The 16,275-nt window shown below is 38.4% G+C and overlaps 1 protein-coding gene across 6 annotated transcripts in view; it reads left to right on the top strand.

Moving 5' to 3' along the window:
* Nucleotides 1–16,275, top strand: part of WDPCP (WD repeat containing planar cell polarity effector) — a 159,059-nt gene that overhangs the window by 19,038 nt on the left and 123,746 nt on the right. The window lies entirely within an intron of this gene.

The raw sequence follows: 16,275 nt of genomic DNA, 5'->3' as shown, positions 1-16,275 counted from the left end.
ACTGTTTTCTTAGGCTTTGTGTGAAATGAAATCAGTCCAACCACTACTTTGACATTTCTGCAAAGCAGTCTGTTTCAGTAGACATATTTTGTGATTTGGAATAGTGGGGGGAAAAAAGCCCTCATTCACTCTTTCAGTGCTGATAAAAGCAGCTGCATTAACTAGCATACAAGGAAATGTTTATCTTAAATAAAAGACCAAATTCTCATGAAAAAATACTTGGTGGCTTCCTCTGCGAGTTTAGTTTGTAGAGGTACCTTGGGGTAAATACATTGGTTTTTTGTTGGCAGTTTTTCTGTAAATAAAAGTTAATCACCACACAAAATGTGAGGGAATGGTAATGTCTGAAAACACAGCTATGCAGCTGGGTGCTGCCTACGTTGTTGCATTGACTTCATCATTTTACAATAGCAGAGTTGAGGGGGGGACGTTTCTGCCCTGACTGTGTCTGTTTCTCTGATGTCCAGGGTCATGAGGTTTCTGTGAGCATGCAGCAGTTTGAAGTTAGCTTCTGAACTGTCTTCCTTGCAGAGCCTCCTCTGAATTCAGAGACATTGACTGAGGTTTAAAACTACAGGAGGTGATTTTCTCCCCTGCTGTGGAAGGGGGAGCTGGGCATGGATTTTGCATGGCTTTAATCCTGCTGTGAGCTGTGGCAGCATTTGAAGCTGGAGGTATGGACGGATGGAGGAGTTACTGAGCTGGACTTGGTCTGGGAAACCTGTGTTACTTGTGTGCAGTGTGATGCACTGATTGCTTCATCAATGCTTCATGTAACTGGAGCCAGATGCCTGCTGTGCTTTCATGGGCATGCTGGTGTATCTTAGGTTTGCATGCTAGAGGCATTTCATATTTTGGAAGACTATATTAGAGATTTTAATATTTAGCACAATAAGACTTTGCCTAAAATTAATCAGACTGTGTTATATGATGCTCATCAGTATCATACATCGTGAAAACAATGGAGCAGATTCGGTTTATTTCTGTAACAGGCATTTAGATTTAAAATAAACAAAAGCATTAGATAATACCTCATGGCAATGTGGAAACAAACTATGTAAGTCTTTCTCTAAGACTAGCTAGGTAACTTTTCTTCTACTTAATTATAACATATGAATGCCAAGTGTTTCCACAAGTTTTTTTCAGTGAAGTCTTGGATTCCACAGGAAGAGAACTAGGCCAAAGGCTTTTAGCAGACAAATTTTGTTTCTTGTAAGGAATTTCTCATAAGGAATTTCTCTTTTCCAGTCAAGCCTGTTTCCCCTTTTGTCAAATGTCTTGATCTGAGGGTTCGGAGAAAAATCCAAGGAAATTTTTTTCAGGGGGGAGCGGAGGAGCATAAATTGATTTAAAAAATCCCCGAACAAAACCAAACCAAACTCCAAGCATCAGGCATTTAGTTCCTATTTCTTTTTTCTTTTTTTTTCCTATGTCAGTCCAATTTTATTTATGGCCTTTCAGATTTTAATAGATTCCAAGATAATTTTTCTACTTGATTTCTGTGAAGTGCTAAAAGAACCTGAAATTCTACCAAAAATCAGAAAAGGCCTTTCTATGTGTGACTTTGTAACAAGTTTCTAAGAGGAAAGAAAAGTAGGGTCCCATCTCCTGTTGTCTCCCTGCCCCACTGCTTTCCCTTTCTCCCAAACTGGATAATACTTTTGGCCTTGGGCATTTTTGTCCCATTCCTTTATCATATAAACTTGATTGCATGTCTCTGAATACAATTTGAGGGATCCCTAGGCAATGGGTAGGTCAGACTTGAAAAACAAAGAGGGTTGTTGCTCCTTATGCACGAATTTGGAAGTTTGCCTGTTTTCTCAAGGTAGTTTTTGTCTTTTAAAAGCAGCATTTGATTTTTTTCTCTGTGTAGTTTTTCCGTTTCTCCTGGAATGCTCATCCCTAAGTATCTCATAAGTTTCCTTGCCTGTTGAAATTTAAAGAGCTTTACTAATTGTATTTTCATTATCAGTGTGGTTCTTTCCCTATGGCTGCTTTTGTCTTAGAATTGGTCTTGAATTCAGGCACTTTTTTGGAAAGCTTAATTATTACTTTTTTTTTTTCCTATGGATAGGATTGGCAGCCTGAGGTTTTCTACTGGCGTTTTCTATATTGTCCTATAAGCTGAATTTGTTTGGTATGTTTTGGAGGGGGGTGGGGGAGGATATTGGAACCTCTTCTGCATGTTCTTTGGGTTTGATATATTATAAACTACCAAAGACCTGAGTTTAGCACAGTGGTGTTAATGATGCAGCTGAGAATTCAGCCTCTCTGATTCTGAAACTGTGGCTTTCAAGTTTTTAAAAGTGTTTCTTAAGGTATTTTTAGAGTGCTGGAAAGTATCAAAATATGGCCATTACTTTGTAATGGACATCATGATTTTTTCCTCCAGGTCCCTGCTTGGACTCAGCCTGAGTTACCATATATCTGGCTCTGGGAGACGAACCAGGAAAATCACAACAAAGGCTACTATGGAAGCACAAAAGTACATTGTAATGAATTTAAGAAGTATTATTTTGAAATCCATAGAAAGTGTCACAAGTTTCATAAGTAGAATGGGAAGAAGTTCCCTGTAGTGGTGGTGTTCTGTTTTTTTAAATGGCATGTGGTAAGTCAGGTTGGCGTAAATAGGAGCTTGGAGGAGAAAATTACGAAGTCGTCTACAATGCAATGGATATTTTTCTAGTTTCCACCATACAAGTATTCTTGTCTCGTTTCGATTCTCCTAATAATAAACTGTATGGTTCCTGGTTGGTTTGGGTTTTTTTTTGTTTCAACACTGTTCTCTTGCTTCATGAAGTCCCTCTGGTCACTCTTGTGAAAGAATGACCATGATAGCTTTTAGTGAAGTTTATGAAGTCGGTAGGGGTGGACATCACTGTTCTCAAGCTAAAAGCCACCATATGTTCCATCGTTTGAAGCATCCTCCTCAGGACATTGCTTAACTAAATACAATCCTGATTCTTTGTCTTTAAAATGACAAACCACCCATGGCAGCCTCTATTCTCCTAATGAGATGTGAGAAGCCTTCCCAAACATAGTGTTATGCCTTTTCCACAAAAGTGGATTTTTGATGGGCTTCTTCCCCCTTTTATCTGATGGTCTTCCCATTATTTTCATTCTGTTCTACACATGATTAGTAAGAAAAAGGAAGAGTCGAGCCTTATGGAGAGGGAGTCAGGTTGAGCTGACTGGAAGTAAGAAGTGGCCTTTTGCATTTACAGTGTCTGTTTACCGGCTTGGGACAACATCCTGGAAGTTTCCCATATCCGCATGTTTGCTGGCATATGCACTGAATTTGCTTAAAAAAATAGGAATAAAACTTCCTTGTGCAGCTCCTTTCAGTTAAAGTAGGTTTCAGTGGCATATGTATTCTTGGTTTTGTGTTGATGACGACAATGTTAATATCAATGGCTACTGAGTATTGATTGTATTGGAATCTTAAAGTTGTCTTTGGAAAAATTTCCATTTAAACTGCCTAAAAGTCAGTCCTTATTGTAACTTGAGGACAGCAACAAATTGAGAAAGCTTTGAAAGAGTTTTCAGACACAGGGCAGTTAAATCAGTTTGTGATTAGATGAAGTGTCACAAATTTATTAGTGGGACCATTGAGAGTGTTTTTATAGCAATGTTGAATTTAATCTTTGATCTCATTGGGCAAATAATTGTCTTAGCAGATTTGAAAATAGGAATTTTGCCTCAAAACTTCATTTTCTATAAATATAAAAGTATGCATGTATTTACAGGCAAGAGAATAGGTACTCCTTGGTCTCCATTTAAAATGCGGGTTTATGAGAGATAAATTAAGAGCTGAGTAGTATGAACGTGTGCTTTGAGGCTTAAACTGAAACCAAGCAAAAATGTGCAGCCTGCCTCTTTTGCCTATAATAGGGTCAACATTGGGATCCATGATCCCTTTGATCTTTACATAAAGCAGATGAAAATGCATAAATTGCTTCTAATCAGAGATGAATTAAAGGAAAATAGCCTCCCGGAGGACAAAGCACCCCAGGCACCCATCAACAGCCTTACCAAATGACAGACCTGGAGGAGACTTCAAAGCTGCAAACACAACTGCCAGTGAAATCCACCAAGAATCTAGATGCCATTTAAAAAAAAAAATACTAATTCTAACAGTTTACAAGTGCCCAGAACTCTCTCTTGAAGAAAAGGTGACAGAAACTTACTATGTGGACCTGCTTTTTAAGCTGCTAAGTATTCTTTTTCTTTTAGAAGAATTGATAAAGGCAAGCCTCTCTTGTTTAATTTAGCCCAAAATGTGTCCTGACATGACAAACATTGTTAATTTTTGTGTCAGGTAGGGTTTACTCAATTTGAGTGACATGTTGTTTTGAAGCTGAAGTATACGTTTTTAGTGGAGGCAGATCAGACTTTTATTGTAATCATTTCCTTGGTTGTCATCCATATTCGTCACTGTGAAGACAAGCACGGTTAACACTCCTCAAGCTGCAGAAGAAGGAGGAAATGTAGTGAAATATCAGGCTTGGTTTTAGAGGTGAGGGAAGATTTGAGGCAATAATTTTATTGTGAGCCATTTTCTCTTTGTGGAACAAAGAATAATTTTATTCTGAGTTAAATCAGAATTCAGATCCTCTTCTAGTTCAGATAACTTATTTAAGTCCTGTTTAATATCAATAATGTGAAATATAAGAAATAGCCTTGAATAAGAAAATATTAATTGCTGGGTTGTTTCAAGAGAGAGGTAACAAACATAAAATCCTGTTTGTGAGAAGATGCCCAAACTGTACTTAGCATTTGTAAGGATAAAGAATAAACACAATTTTATGGGATACTAAAATACCACTTTTAATAAAGACTGATGTAGTCCCTTCAGTATAAATATTATATTAGGAAGGATTTTACCTGCTGCCAAACACTTTGCTTAGGTGTCATGTACAGCATAACATTTCTGTCCAAGCCCACATAAATTTGAGAGTCACTTAGGCAAATATAAAGAACAAACGACATCTCCAAATATGTAACTGCATATGAAATTGTTCAGTGGACTGAATGATTTGCTGTAGGTGAGGTCAGAAAGGTTGCCTAATTCTTTGTTGTAAGGACTTACTTTCGGTTGGTTATGACTTTAATTGCTGTAACTGAAGTATGTGTTAGTATTTGTCTAGGGCTGTTGCTTTTTGCAAGAGAGAAAGATTTTGTCAGTCTAAGGGTGAAGCTAGGAAAAATTACTGAGGGCTTTCTTTCTCTTAAAATATTATAAAGTTTTTCCCACATCCCAAAGCCACTGATATCTCTGTTCTTTGGAGCAGACATTTTAAATTATGATTAGAAAAATTGGAGTTTGACTATGCGTTGTGAGACCTTCGAGTTCAGTAGTTAGCTTTCCAAAGCTTGCATCTTTGCTGAATGCACTTGTCCCACTTTTGGGCCACTGACCAGACTGCATGTGAGCTTCTCTTACAGAGAGAGAATGAGCAGAGATTGACTCCTGGCACAAAAAGCAGAGCTGAGCTTTCTTCATAAAGACTGATCCTGAGTGATCCTATCAATATCTGGACTGACACAGCATAAGGCTGTAAGGCAGAGCAAGAAGTCTGCCTTGTTCTGTCAGGTGCAATGAGAGCTACAAAGAGAAGAGGGAAAGTCAAGTCTGAAATAGAAGGAAAGAAAAATCAAGTGTCTTGAATAAAACTGGATAGCCTCTAATAGGTAGTGCAGAGCAACAGCATACTTGATTACGGACTTTTTCCTAGTATGAAAAAAGAGGTCTTCGCCACAGCTTACACAGAGAATCATTCCCATTCCTGTAGTTTTGCTTTTACACTGTTTTTCTGCCTAAAAACAAATCCTCCTTTAATGTTGAGTCATACTTCATTGACCGGTCAGTATATAAAGCCTAAAATCAAAGTCAGTCATTCTTCCCCTCTGTGAGTACCTGGAAGATTGTTGCAGATAACGTGCTTCAGCACCACTGTTTGATTCTCCTTTCTTAAACTTTTTATCGTCATGAATCCTTTGAATTAGTCTGGGCTTCCTGTTGTATGGATTTCCATTTGTCATGCCAGTGATGAAGAGAAATCCCAGTTCACTGAGTGAAGGTGAGTGGGGGAATACAGCAGTAATGTCTTCCTTCTCTATGGTATCAAGTACCACAGGTACAAATCGACACTGCTAGGCAGCACAACAGCTTAGCATGCTTTTTGGTTTTTTAAGCAGGAGCTCATTTTCTCAAATCCCCTTTCTAGATGCAATGAAATTTTGGCTATTTATTTCATATTTGCTATGTAAATCTACTTGGAAAGGAAAGATGATGCATGACCATCTGCATTAAGCAATCAGCATGATGAACTCATCAAAGTCTTAGCAATATCTTCAGGTTCCCCTTAAGGTGGAGTATGCGTTAATCAACCAGAGCGCTAAGTGCTGCTGCTTCTAAACTGGGACTCACAGGGATGGCTCAGGAATCTAGTTCACAATCTGGGACAGTTTACCTTTGGATGGTTGCTCTGGTTATTGCACAGCCTCTGCTTCAGGGATAATTTGTTTGCTTATGTAGCAGCTCCACAAATTACAGGTTGGCAAATTAAGGAAAACTGAAATACCATTTCAAGCTAGCATACCATTGGCACTGAGCTGTACCTTGCATCAGTTCAGGAGTGTGAAATACTCATTTCTCAAGTAGCTGAGCCTGCAACAGGGTGAGAAGCCCTTCGTGCCAGGAGAAAGAGAGTTAGCTGGACATCTGGAATGAGAGCTATTGCATCTGTCCAGTGATAGTCTGCCCTGTTCAAGAACTGGCATGCTGAACTACAGCAGTTGTGTCCTTTGTCTTCTCCCTCAATATTTCAGTGTCCACATTCAAAAGCATTGCAGATAAAGAATAAACGATTTAATGCCATAAGTACTGCAGTACTTCAGCTGTCCAGAGATGTCCAGTTCACCTACATACGTTCTCCAGCAGCAAAGACATTTTTAATGGGATTTATTTACAGGATTCTTCTACCTGCATGGAAACCAGGAGGTTGGCAAATGGGACTTCCCTGCTTATAAAGAACTCAAACAAGGACTTAAGAGTTCTCAAAAACTTCTATGCTTGTTCAGATCTAATTAGTTTGTATGTCTAGAACAGGAGTCATTGCTCTGACACGTGCATGCAAATGCAGTTACATTTTGCATGCAGTCAGTGACAGTTCTCTCCAATTATGGTAATTTCATCAGGAATATGTATTTAGTTGTTCTGCTCTCTCATATTTACTTTAGGAATTAGGTACTGGCAGTCTCATGTGACTTATAGGCCTTCGTCCTAGCAGGGATTGCTGGTAGTCCCTGCCATGCTTCTGCGTTTCATTGTACAAGCCCAATGTTGAACAGCTTTTAGTGTATCTGCTTGTCAGAATACTATTCTTTTTCTTCATCATTGCTTTTGTCATCATTTTCACTTTTGTTAAGAATTTGTCACCTTTATGGCATTTCAGTCCATGGAGGAGGAGTTACCGTGTAGCCTTGTGTTCATTTGTGCTTAGATTTGCCTATTAATTTTCATCTGACACAGGATAGCTCATTTTTCTAGGCTATGACTAAGCAGTGCAGTGAATTTAAATTTTCAGATTAAGTCTAATCCCATTTTATTCAGGTAAGACAAAAATGTCTGCAGTTTGTTTATTCCTTTCCCTTCAATGGTTGAATTCATAACCTTATTACTCTGTCTTGCTTTTCTTCAGAAAGGAAAACAGAGAAGAAAAACCTTGTGTTTACCCGCCTACAACTCAGTGTAAGATATTTGGGACTTGCTGATGTGCTGCTGTTTTCTTGGCCTCCCAGAGGGGCTAGCAAAGAGAAGGTTGTTTTCCCTTCCTACCACATGAAGAACAAGTGGGCAGGACATGAAAATAAAGCATGCAGACATGGCCCAGTTTGTGAGGAACCTCTTACTGTGAGGTGTCTCTAGTTGTTACAGCCTCTGCTGCTTATAAAAACAACTTGAATCATCTGAGATTATAGTCTGTTGTATTAATGTAAACTGTGATTGGTTTTGGTTTCTCTTAATATGCCAGGCTTGTGGTTCAGAAACTCTTATGTGATGCCTGTGGTATTGCAGTCCAGGGGGATGAACAGTGGGGGAAAAGAAGTAGTACAGGTATCTCAGGGTAAACCTCTGCCCAGTCAGAGCTTTTAGATAGTCAATAGAGTGGCTTAGCAGTACTGCCAACTCAGCTTCTGCTGCTCTGCTGGGGGAGGAACAGGAGGACTGTTCCAATCACCTTCTGAGGTATCCTCTCCTTATGGAACTGTCCAGCTGAAAACACCTTGCATGTATCAGTGGTTCACATAATATCTCTCATGAGAATGCCGTTCAAGAGGCATCTTTTTGGCAGCCCTGCTAGCTGACACAGCAAGAACACTTTTGTTCTTACTTCACTACCATAATTGCGCTCATAAACTGTTTGTAAGGTTGCCTGACAAGATGGCTCAGAGAATTGAACTGGTTTTAAATTGAACCTTTTTCTTATGAAGGGCCTTATGAAGGGTTGCACCAGCACAACTGAAGCAACATCAACAACTTTGGCTTTTTTTAAAGAGGGTCTGTTCTCAGGCCCCTTTGTGCTGGGGCTCTGGGTGTTGCAGCACAGTTCCTGACAAGCAGTTTTGTGCTGTCTGATAGTGGACAAGGTAGTGTTATTCTTAAGCTGAGAAGATTTCACATTCTAAAGAACAAGTCGGAGTACAGGATATCCAGCTAGTTGAACTGCTTTTATTAGGAATCTATACTGGAGTTTTGGAGATGTCTGTAATGAACCCTGTCATCTTTTAAGAGTAATATTAGCGATGGTGTTGTGCTCTCCTGTATATAAAACACACTTCTGATTTCCCTCTGCCATGCCTCCCTTCACCCACTGACTTGAACTCCTGGAGCTAAAAAATTTTGGCAAGTTTATAAGGAATGTGTGCAAAAAGACTGTTCTAGAAAGTGTTTGTTTATGTGATATTGGTGACTCAAGGTGACGTGGGACCGCTAATTCAGGGGCCTCAAATATTATACAGTGGAATCCTTTGTAAATATCTGAGAAAAAGTGTAGGTATTTTTTGATAAAATTTGCCTTTATAGATTTTTGCCTTTATTTATATTGAGCAAACGTGACTTGAGTATGGTCAGCAACTTAAAAAGTCTAAGTGGTTTTTGAAATGAAATAACATGAATGCTTGCAGGAGATAAAGAAGAAATTAGCAGGTGGAGGAGTAGAATAGAGAGAAGGACTGCATCTGAAACAAGGGTGGTGTGTGTGAGGAAGATCATATGAGATGGAGGAGAAATATTAACCATTTAAATTGGGAAAAGGAAGTGAGATTAATGGGATTGGAATATTTTTACAGTGCAAGTGCTTCAGTATTACAAGAACTGTAGAGAATTTCTGTGTGTTGAAGGTGAGGTGCTGAAAAAGTCTCTTTTGATGTGGCTCAGGTTGCTTTAACCACCATAGCATTAAACCAAGATTCACGGATAGAGACCATATCCATGCTTTCTTTCATTAGCACTAAGCATTTCAAAACATACCTGTTACCTAAAACACTGTGTATGAGAACTGTACTTGGGATCAGCTGTGCCTGTAATGGAGAGAACAACTCTGGCTGTGGTCCTTGCTCTTCCTCCGGCCTCTGAAGCAAGCGATTTGGGAAGGTTATCCCTGTTGCAATGTACATTGGACTAAGCTTGTATGGGAATGATAGGGTGTTTTTATTTGAAATGCCCAAGGCTGAGAAGTATGGTGCATATTGCCTTAAGGAGGAGGCTTTGAACAGGTTAGGTACTGCCTAAGCACTGTTGAGAGCAGGGAGACTAGAGCATCCTAAGTAGGAATGGAACTTTTGTGGACCTTATTTACTAAAACTGATTATATTATTACTCTTTTTGAGCGTGGAAGAATAAGGTGTTTTTTTACTACCAAAGGCCAAAGATTTTGTTTTTTTATGGTCCAGCCTAGGTATAGCAGGGGCTGTGTTTCAAAAATAAAGATTTAAAATTTAAATTTGTTGATTTAAAGTTGTAAATTTAAATTTGTTAAATTTGCAAAATTTAAAATTGGCTTAAAGAAAAGATTAATAGAGTTCTAAGCAACTGAACCATATTTTACTTTAAAGTTACTTCAGTTTCTACCTCCAGAAAAGGAAAGTCAGCCTGGTGAAGATTTATTTATAATTCAGCTCACACAGATGAAGTTTTGAAAACTTATATATAACTTTAAGTACATAGTAAAAGTAGTGAGGTGGTTTGACACTGGTAAATGCCAGGGCTGCCATCCTGTCCGTAACAATAAAGACAAGCTTGGGCACTGGACGATGCATTTTTTTAATGTGATAAAGCCTGCCTTTAATCTTTTAAGTAAACATTTTTTCAAGACTTATATTTTTACAGGAAATGTACTTTCTTGAATAATGGTTTAAAATATAAATTTGTATAGCTCAATTTCCACTCAACCAACTAGTTAAATCCTACTTTAGAGACAATTTTTATTGACTTAGATCCCAAAGCAGGTCATCCACGGGGACCTAAGCATTTCATTTAAATGAAAACCAAGTGCTAACTAAGATAAGAATATGCTTGCAAAGGTCGTGTTGATGATAATTTAGGGTATGAAAGACACAAGTGCAAACTGGCAGAAAATGAGATGAGACTCATTTGAAAGATACGTGCTGTCTTAAATAGTTATTTTTCATCAGCTGTGAGCGAATGGAAAGAGGAGGCAAGGACTGAAAATTAGTATTTTAAGCACTAGGTGGTGCCATTGTGTAAAGTTGTATTTTTGTTCAGTTTTCTGAAGGCAGTGAAGGTGAAAGCGGTGTTTAAAAACTTGTTAGAAATGTGCACGGGGAGCTAGCAGTTCCGAATGAAAGATGTGTAACAGGATAAATGGGAGTGTGCCTGTAGTTCTGGTTTTGTGATACGCAGAAGGAAAAGGGCTATCTTAGGAAAGAGCTGTGTGATAATTTGTTGTGTTATTTTGACTTTAAGTCTGCTTGCAAGTATTGGCCTATTTGGGTTTCAAAGAGGGAGAGAGAACTTAACTCACGCTGTGTGAATCAAGGAGCCATCTCCTAGCAGCTTCATATTGTGAATATATCAAAACAAGCTTCCCTTGTATTACTTCAAATACAACCTAAAATGCCTTAGGATTAAAGCAATCATGTGTAATACAATATCTGTGGCTCATCGTCGATTGGCTCAAAACATGAAATACAGCCTTTTTTTTTTTTTTCTTGGAACAGTCAATGTGTTTCCTTCATTGTCTGCTTTACCAAAAATCTGCATTCCTTGTCTAATCCTGAGATATTAAAATAATTAAGTGGGATAGTCACAGTTTCACTAATGAAGCATAATTGAGCTTTGGAATACTTTGATACTAAAATTAAAAAGAAAATATAGAAATGGCTTTGCTGAGCATATGCACGTTATTTCTAAGTATTGCTACCTGTTTTAAGCAGTAAATGGGGAGCTTGCTTGCCTAAGGACACTTATGCTGTCCTGCTAACAGCTCTTTTTGGCCTCCAAATCTTTATCACAGAGCGTGTGCAACTGTTTATTGGATCACTGAGAAGAGTTAGCTCTGGAAAAAGTAATCATTATAACTTTGATGCAATCAAAGTTTTGTATCTTAGTGTTTATTCCTTTAGGTTAAGTCATCAAAAGCAAATCAAATTTTTGCAATAGCCACTGAGATCTGGTTGTCACATGTAAATGATACATTTGTAATGAACTTGTCAGAAGAAGTGTGTTTGGCTTTATTCAGCAAATGCTATTAGAATGATTGTTCCTATTGAGTCAGATAAAATTATTTCATGTGCTTTGTTATTTAAATATATCAGGTCCTAATAATAATTTATGTGACCTAGAAAACACCAAAGAGTTGGCATCAATTTTTAAATTACTTCTTACTTTCAGACCAAGAACCTTGTTCTGTAATAATATCTTACACATAGGGTTGCTTATTATAGATGTTGCATGTGCTTTAACTGCAGTGCAAAGCACCTCTCCCATGTAATTACACAAACAGATTCTCAATTAATATGACTTGTGTTAGCGTGATCGAGCAATGGAATAGTTTTTAGGTGTGTGTTTTGCAATCCTGAAAGAAGGCTGACAAATGAGGGATGTGGTTACTAAATATCACATATCTCATGAAGAAATCCTTGGAAAGGACAAAGGCCAAGACAGCTGAGACTTCACTGCAACAAATTGTCTTAAAAAGCCCTAAGCCATGTATTGATGCAGGAATTGCAGTATCCCAGGCTTTCCCTGATCCTTAAGGATCTGTATAGAAAAGTGTTGCCAGATATGAGGAGTACTGGGGGAACCAGAATAGTTTGTTTACTCTGTGTGGAGCAACTTGACTATATCAAACTGAAATGCCTCTCCATAACTTTCGTATGCTAGAGTAATGTATTTTGTGTTCCTTGCTTTATGTGATTTAACCACTGAGTATCCTGGAGGTAGGACCTACAGTGCAGTGTTATATTGCTCAGTTCCATGCTGTGCATCAGTTGCTTTTTTGCATATTTGTGCTTTTTTTTCCATGTGTCAGTGCCTGGAATACTTGCAGGAATTTTGGGGTTGGGAATGAAGCTGAAGAACTCACACAATTCCTCTCCCTATATCCATTAGTTTTGCCATTACATTTTGAACTGCTGTAAGCCAGCACAGAGCATATGTCATAGATCATAATAATCATTAATATAAATAAGATTGTGCGCATGCATGTGTAGTCATGTGGAGAGATGGTTTTGGCTTCGTGATTTCATGAAGCTTTTGAAGTTGTGGCCATACAGCTAATGAAGGAGAAGGAGTGGGTAGATGAATAGAGTAGTTACTTCCCCAGGACATTTACCTAAAGTGGATTTATTTAGTGGAGCACTGCTTCAGGGGTAGATCAGCTGGTTGCTGATATATATGGGGAAGCAGTGTAGTGATGCGTGACTTGGATGACCAGTGGTGAAAGCAAAAATTCAGCATAACAAGCTACTGTCCATCTCTGAACTCATTCCAGAGCTGCCACAGATAGATAGGGGAGTTCTTGGCAGCACCAACAGGCATTTTGCCATTACCATCTGAAAGCTCATTACACTTGCTTGCTACCAGTCAGTTGTGAACTAGTTGAATATTGAGAAACAGCTGTTGGGACTGTTGTGGAAATTTCTGGTGCTTTTGGGGAGGAGGCCGCTGTGAAATGCAGCAGCGGTGGGGATGTTTCATAGAGTGCTCAATGTGCTTAAGTGGCATTGGGAAGACAAAAGTACCCATCCTCTCTTCCCTTTCCCCATTACCTTATGTAAAACAAAATTTTTGATAGGAAAGAATATTTTATGGAATGCCACAAGCACACAGCATCAGATATAGATGAATATATGTAATCCCTCCAGATGATACGGCCAAGTACCGATGTCAACAGTTTAATTTCTCGGAGTAAACCCCTGCAAAATGTCTTGATGCTGTAGTATGTTGTCTTGAGGCAGGCTCCCGGGAGATGTTGAAAACTGTGTTCAGAAAACCACTGGACAAACTAAAAAGAGAGAGTACTGCTGCTGTTTGCTAGGACATCATCCCTCTCTGGGGTTGCAGCAGTGGAAAGGGAACAGCAGCTTTGAACCATTGGGAAGGACATGCTGGATACGGCAGCAGGCATACGCAAGTCTTTGCCTTTTATTTTCTCATGATCTGTAGGTGTGCAAAAGACATGGCTGCTGTAATGTTCATGTTTCTCATTGTACCAAAAAGAGACATTCCTGTTTGTCTTACAACACTTTAAAGAGGGAGGCTTGAGCTAGTCCGTGTAGTCTTGAAGCTGTGGAGGGCTTACAGGTATGGATACAAGACATGCTCAGATGTGGAGCAGTGCACTGAGGGATGAAACATGACAGGCTGCTTGAAGAATAGGTAGGAATGTGTCTGTAAAAGCAGAAAATCATCAAACATTCTCTATAAAATTATTTCTTTTCACTTAGAGTGACATAAAACATCAAAAATTTAGCTCAATTAAAGTATGAGGACATCACTTCAGGGAGGTCAGCTTAAGTGCCCTATCTATTTGAATGTCTTTTTTTTAGACAAACCCTGTGTTCTGGTGATTGCCCTTCCTCATAGATGTATGGCTTCACTAGAGCCATACTCATTTGGCAGAGTTTTCCCATGACTGCTCAATAATAGTACAGAGGGAAACCCACAGAGAATTAATCCAGTCATGGTTGTGCTAATTTCCAAAGAAGCATGTGAAAATAAGGGGAGTTTGTAATAAATGCAATATAAAACCTGTTTACATGACTGATTCCCCTCCCCACCCCCACCAGCCTGACCTTACCTCATTCCAGATTCCCCAGTTCTAGCTGAAAGCATTTTTGTGAAGAATGCTACCAGGAAAGTTCCTTTTTTTATCTTGGCTGTGAAAGGCTTGTATGAAAGACCTTTCAATGGAAAGAGCGAATCTGTCTAAATATGTTGCTATCGAAAGATGATTGGTTTATAGTCATGTAGTTTGGTGTTCTAAAGTGGACTACACATTTAATCTTTGACCTAGAAATGATTTTAAGAGTCTGCACATAAGCTAAAAGAAGTTCTATCTAAACACACCATCTTCAGCTCCAGGTATAACCGGGGTGATTGTGGATTTTCTGAGTGTATTTTCTCAAATATGGTTTCACTACATAATTTCAGGGGGGTTTCTCTCCATTTCACTGGTATGTTATTTTCAGATAAAACACTCTGCACAGACTCCATGTAAATAATTTTCTGGTTCTGTACTCAAGGAGTTAGACTAGACTGTCCTCTTGGAGCTTACAGTGCTAACACTCTAATAAACTATTTCTAGGGAAGATGCAGACAGTTGGGTATTATACCTGACCTGTTCTATTCTGATCTCTAAGAATAGTAATTTTCAGGAATTGAAGAGTCTTACTGAAGATTTATTTCCCAAATTTTAGCAAATGAATGTGGTTTGAAATGATTAATTGACTTAATAGATTGAGACATATCTGAAATGCCTGGGAGAGACTCAGTATAGTAAAAGGTCAACATTATTATGGGCAGTTGCAGCCCTCAGATAAATAAAGCACTTATGCATGTACTTTAATACCAGTGAAGCCAAAAATCTATAAACATGAATTTTAGTGCTTTGGCAAATAAGTTGTTTTGGCACTTTGGCACTTTGTTTATACGCTGTCATGGAGCTTGAAATGATGTGCTCATCTAGGCAAGTGGGTTTCCAAATAAAAATTGTAGAACCAGCAAGGAACTTGCAAGTGAAAGTTGAAAAGATGACAGAAGGATCACACACACACACACACACACACACACACTTTTCAGAATCAGAGTACAGCTTCTGGTTTTGATCTTGGAAACCCTTCCCAGCTTTATATTTTCATAGTTGATGTTACAAACATTCTCCACTGTATTTAGATGGTGACTCAGCCACTGCTTGCAGAGGCTTCTCTTGCTCTAGTTGCATTTTGTCTTTCTGTATGTATAGAGGATACTTTTCACTTCTTTTGGACTAATAACTTTCCTAAATACTTTCTTTTCTTCAGAAATGTAAACACAAATACATGATGTTCTTAATGATACAAAGCTTCAACTTGTGCAATGCATCTATAAGACAAATCCAACTCATATTACTTTAGTAAAATATACAATTAACTAAACTCAGTGTTTATGCAGTAAACATGCACTTTGGATAATCTTTTCAATGAGGATAATGCAGACATTACACCCATTATGATATGTAGAAGACAATCCATGGGGGGAAAAGATACATGTGTGTAAGTCAATTATTTGAGAATAGAGTCCCTCATTTCTTCAGGCTCTATAAAAGAATTTTGGCATCCGCACATATTTATTTTAGAGATATAGGGGTAAATCTTCAGCACGGAGCATGGGGAGTTGACCATGAAACATTCATTAACGTTAATGGGATTTCTATGGCTAATTCCCCACACACACTGGCTGAAAATTTAGCCCAAAGAGATTTGAAAAGTGATGTTGAGAAGCAAGTTGGTCAGCTAGCCTCATTACTTTCATGTTATTAACTGCTCTATCTGCCAGTGAGATATTATACTTAACAGTTAATAAAGGACTGTGTGCTAAATACAGATTCTAGTGTGGAAGTAAATATTGCAGGCATATGAGCAAATTCAGGGTATTTTCAGGGAAAAAAAGTCTGAAAAGCCATAGAATAGAAGGAAAAAAATATATTAAGGCATATTTTTAGACAGCAGAAATCATTTACATTTCCAGTATCTCAGTGCACCTTTAGC

The sequence above is a fragment of the Pezoporus flaviventris genome, unplaced genomic scaffold (genome assembly GCF_033815535.1).
Source record: "Pezoporus flaviventris isolate CSIRO_AGI_PZ_B2104156 unplaced genomic scaffold, CSIRO_AGI_Pfla_v1 ptg000031l, whole genome shotgun sequence".
Taxonomy (NCBI): domain Eukaryota; kingdom Metazoa; phylum Chordata; class Aves; order Psittaciformes; family Psittacidae; genus Pezoporus; species Pezoporus flaviventris.
The sequence above is the reverse complement of the archived record's forward strand: the minus strand, read 5'-3'. Positions and strand labels throughout refer to the sequence as shown.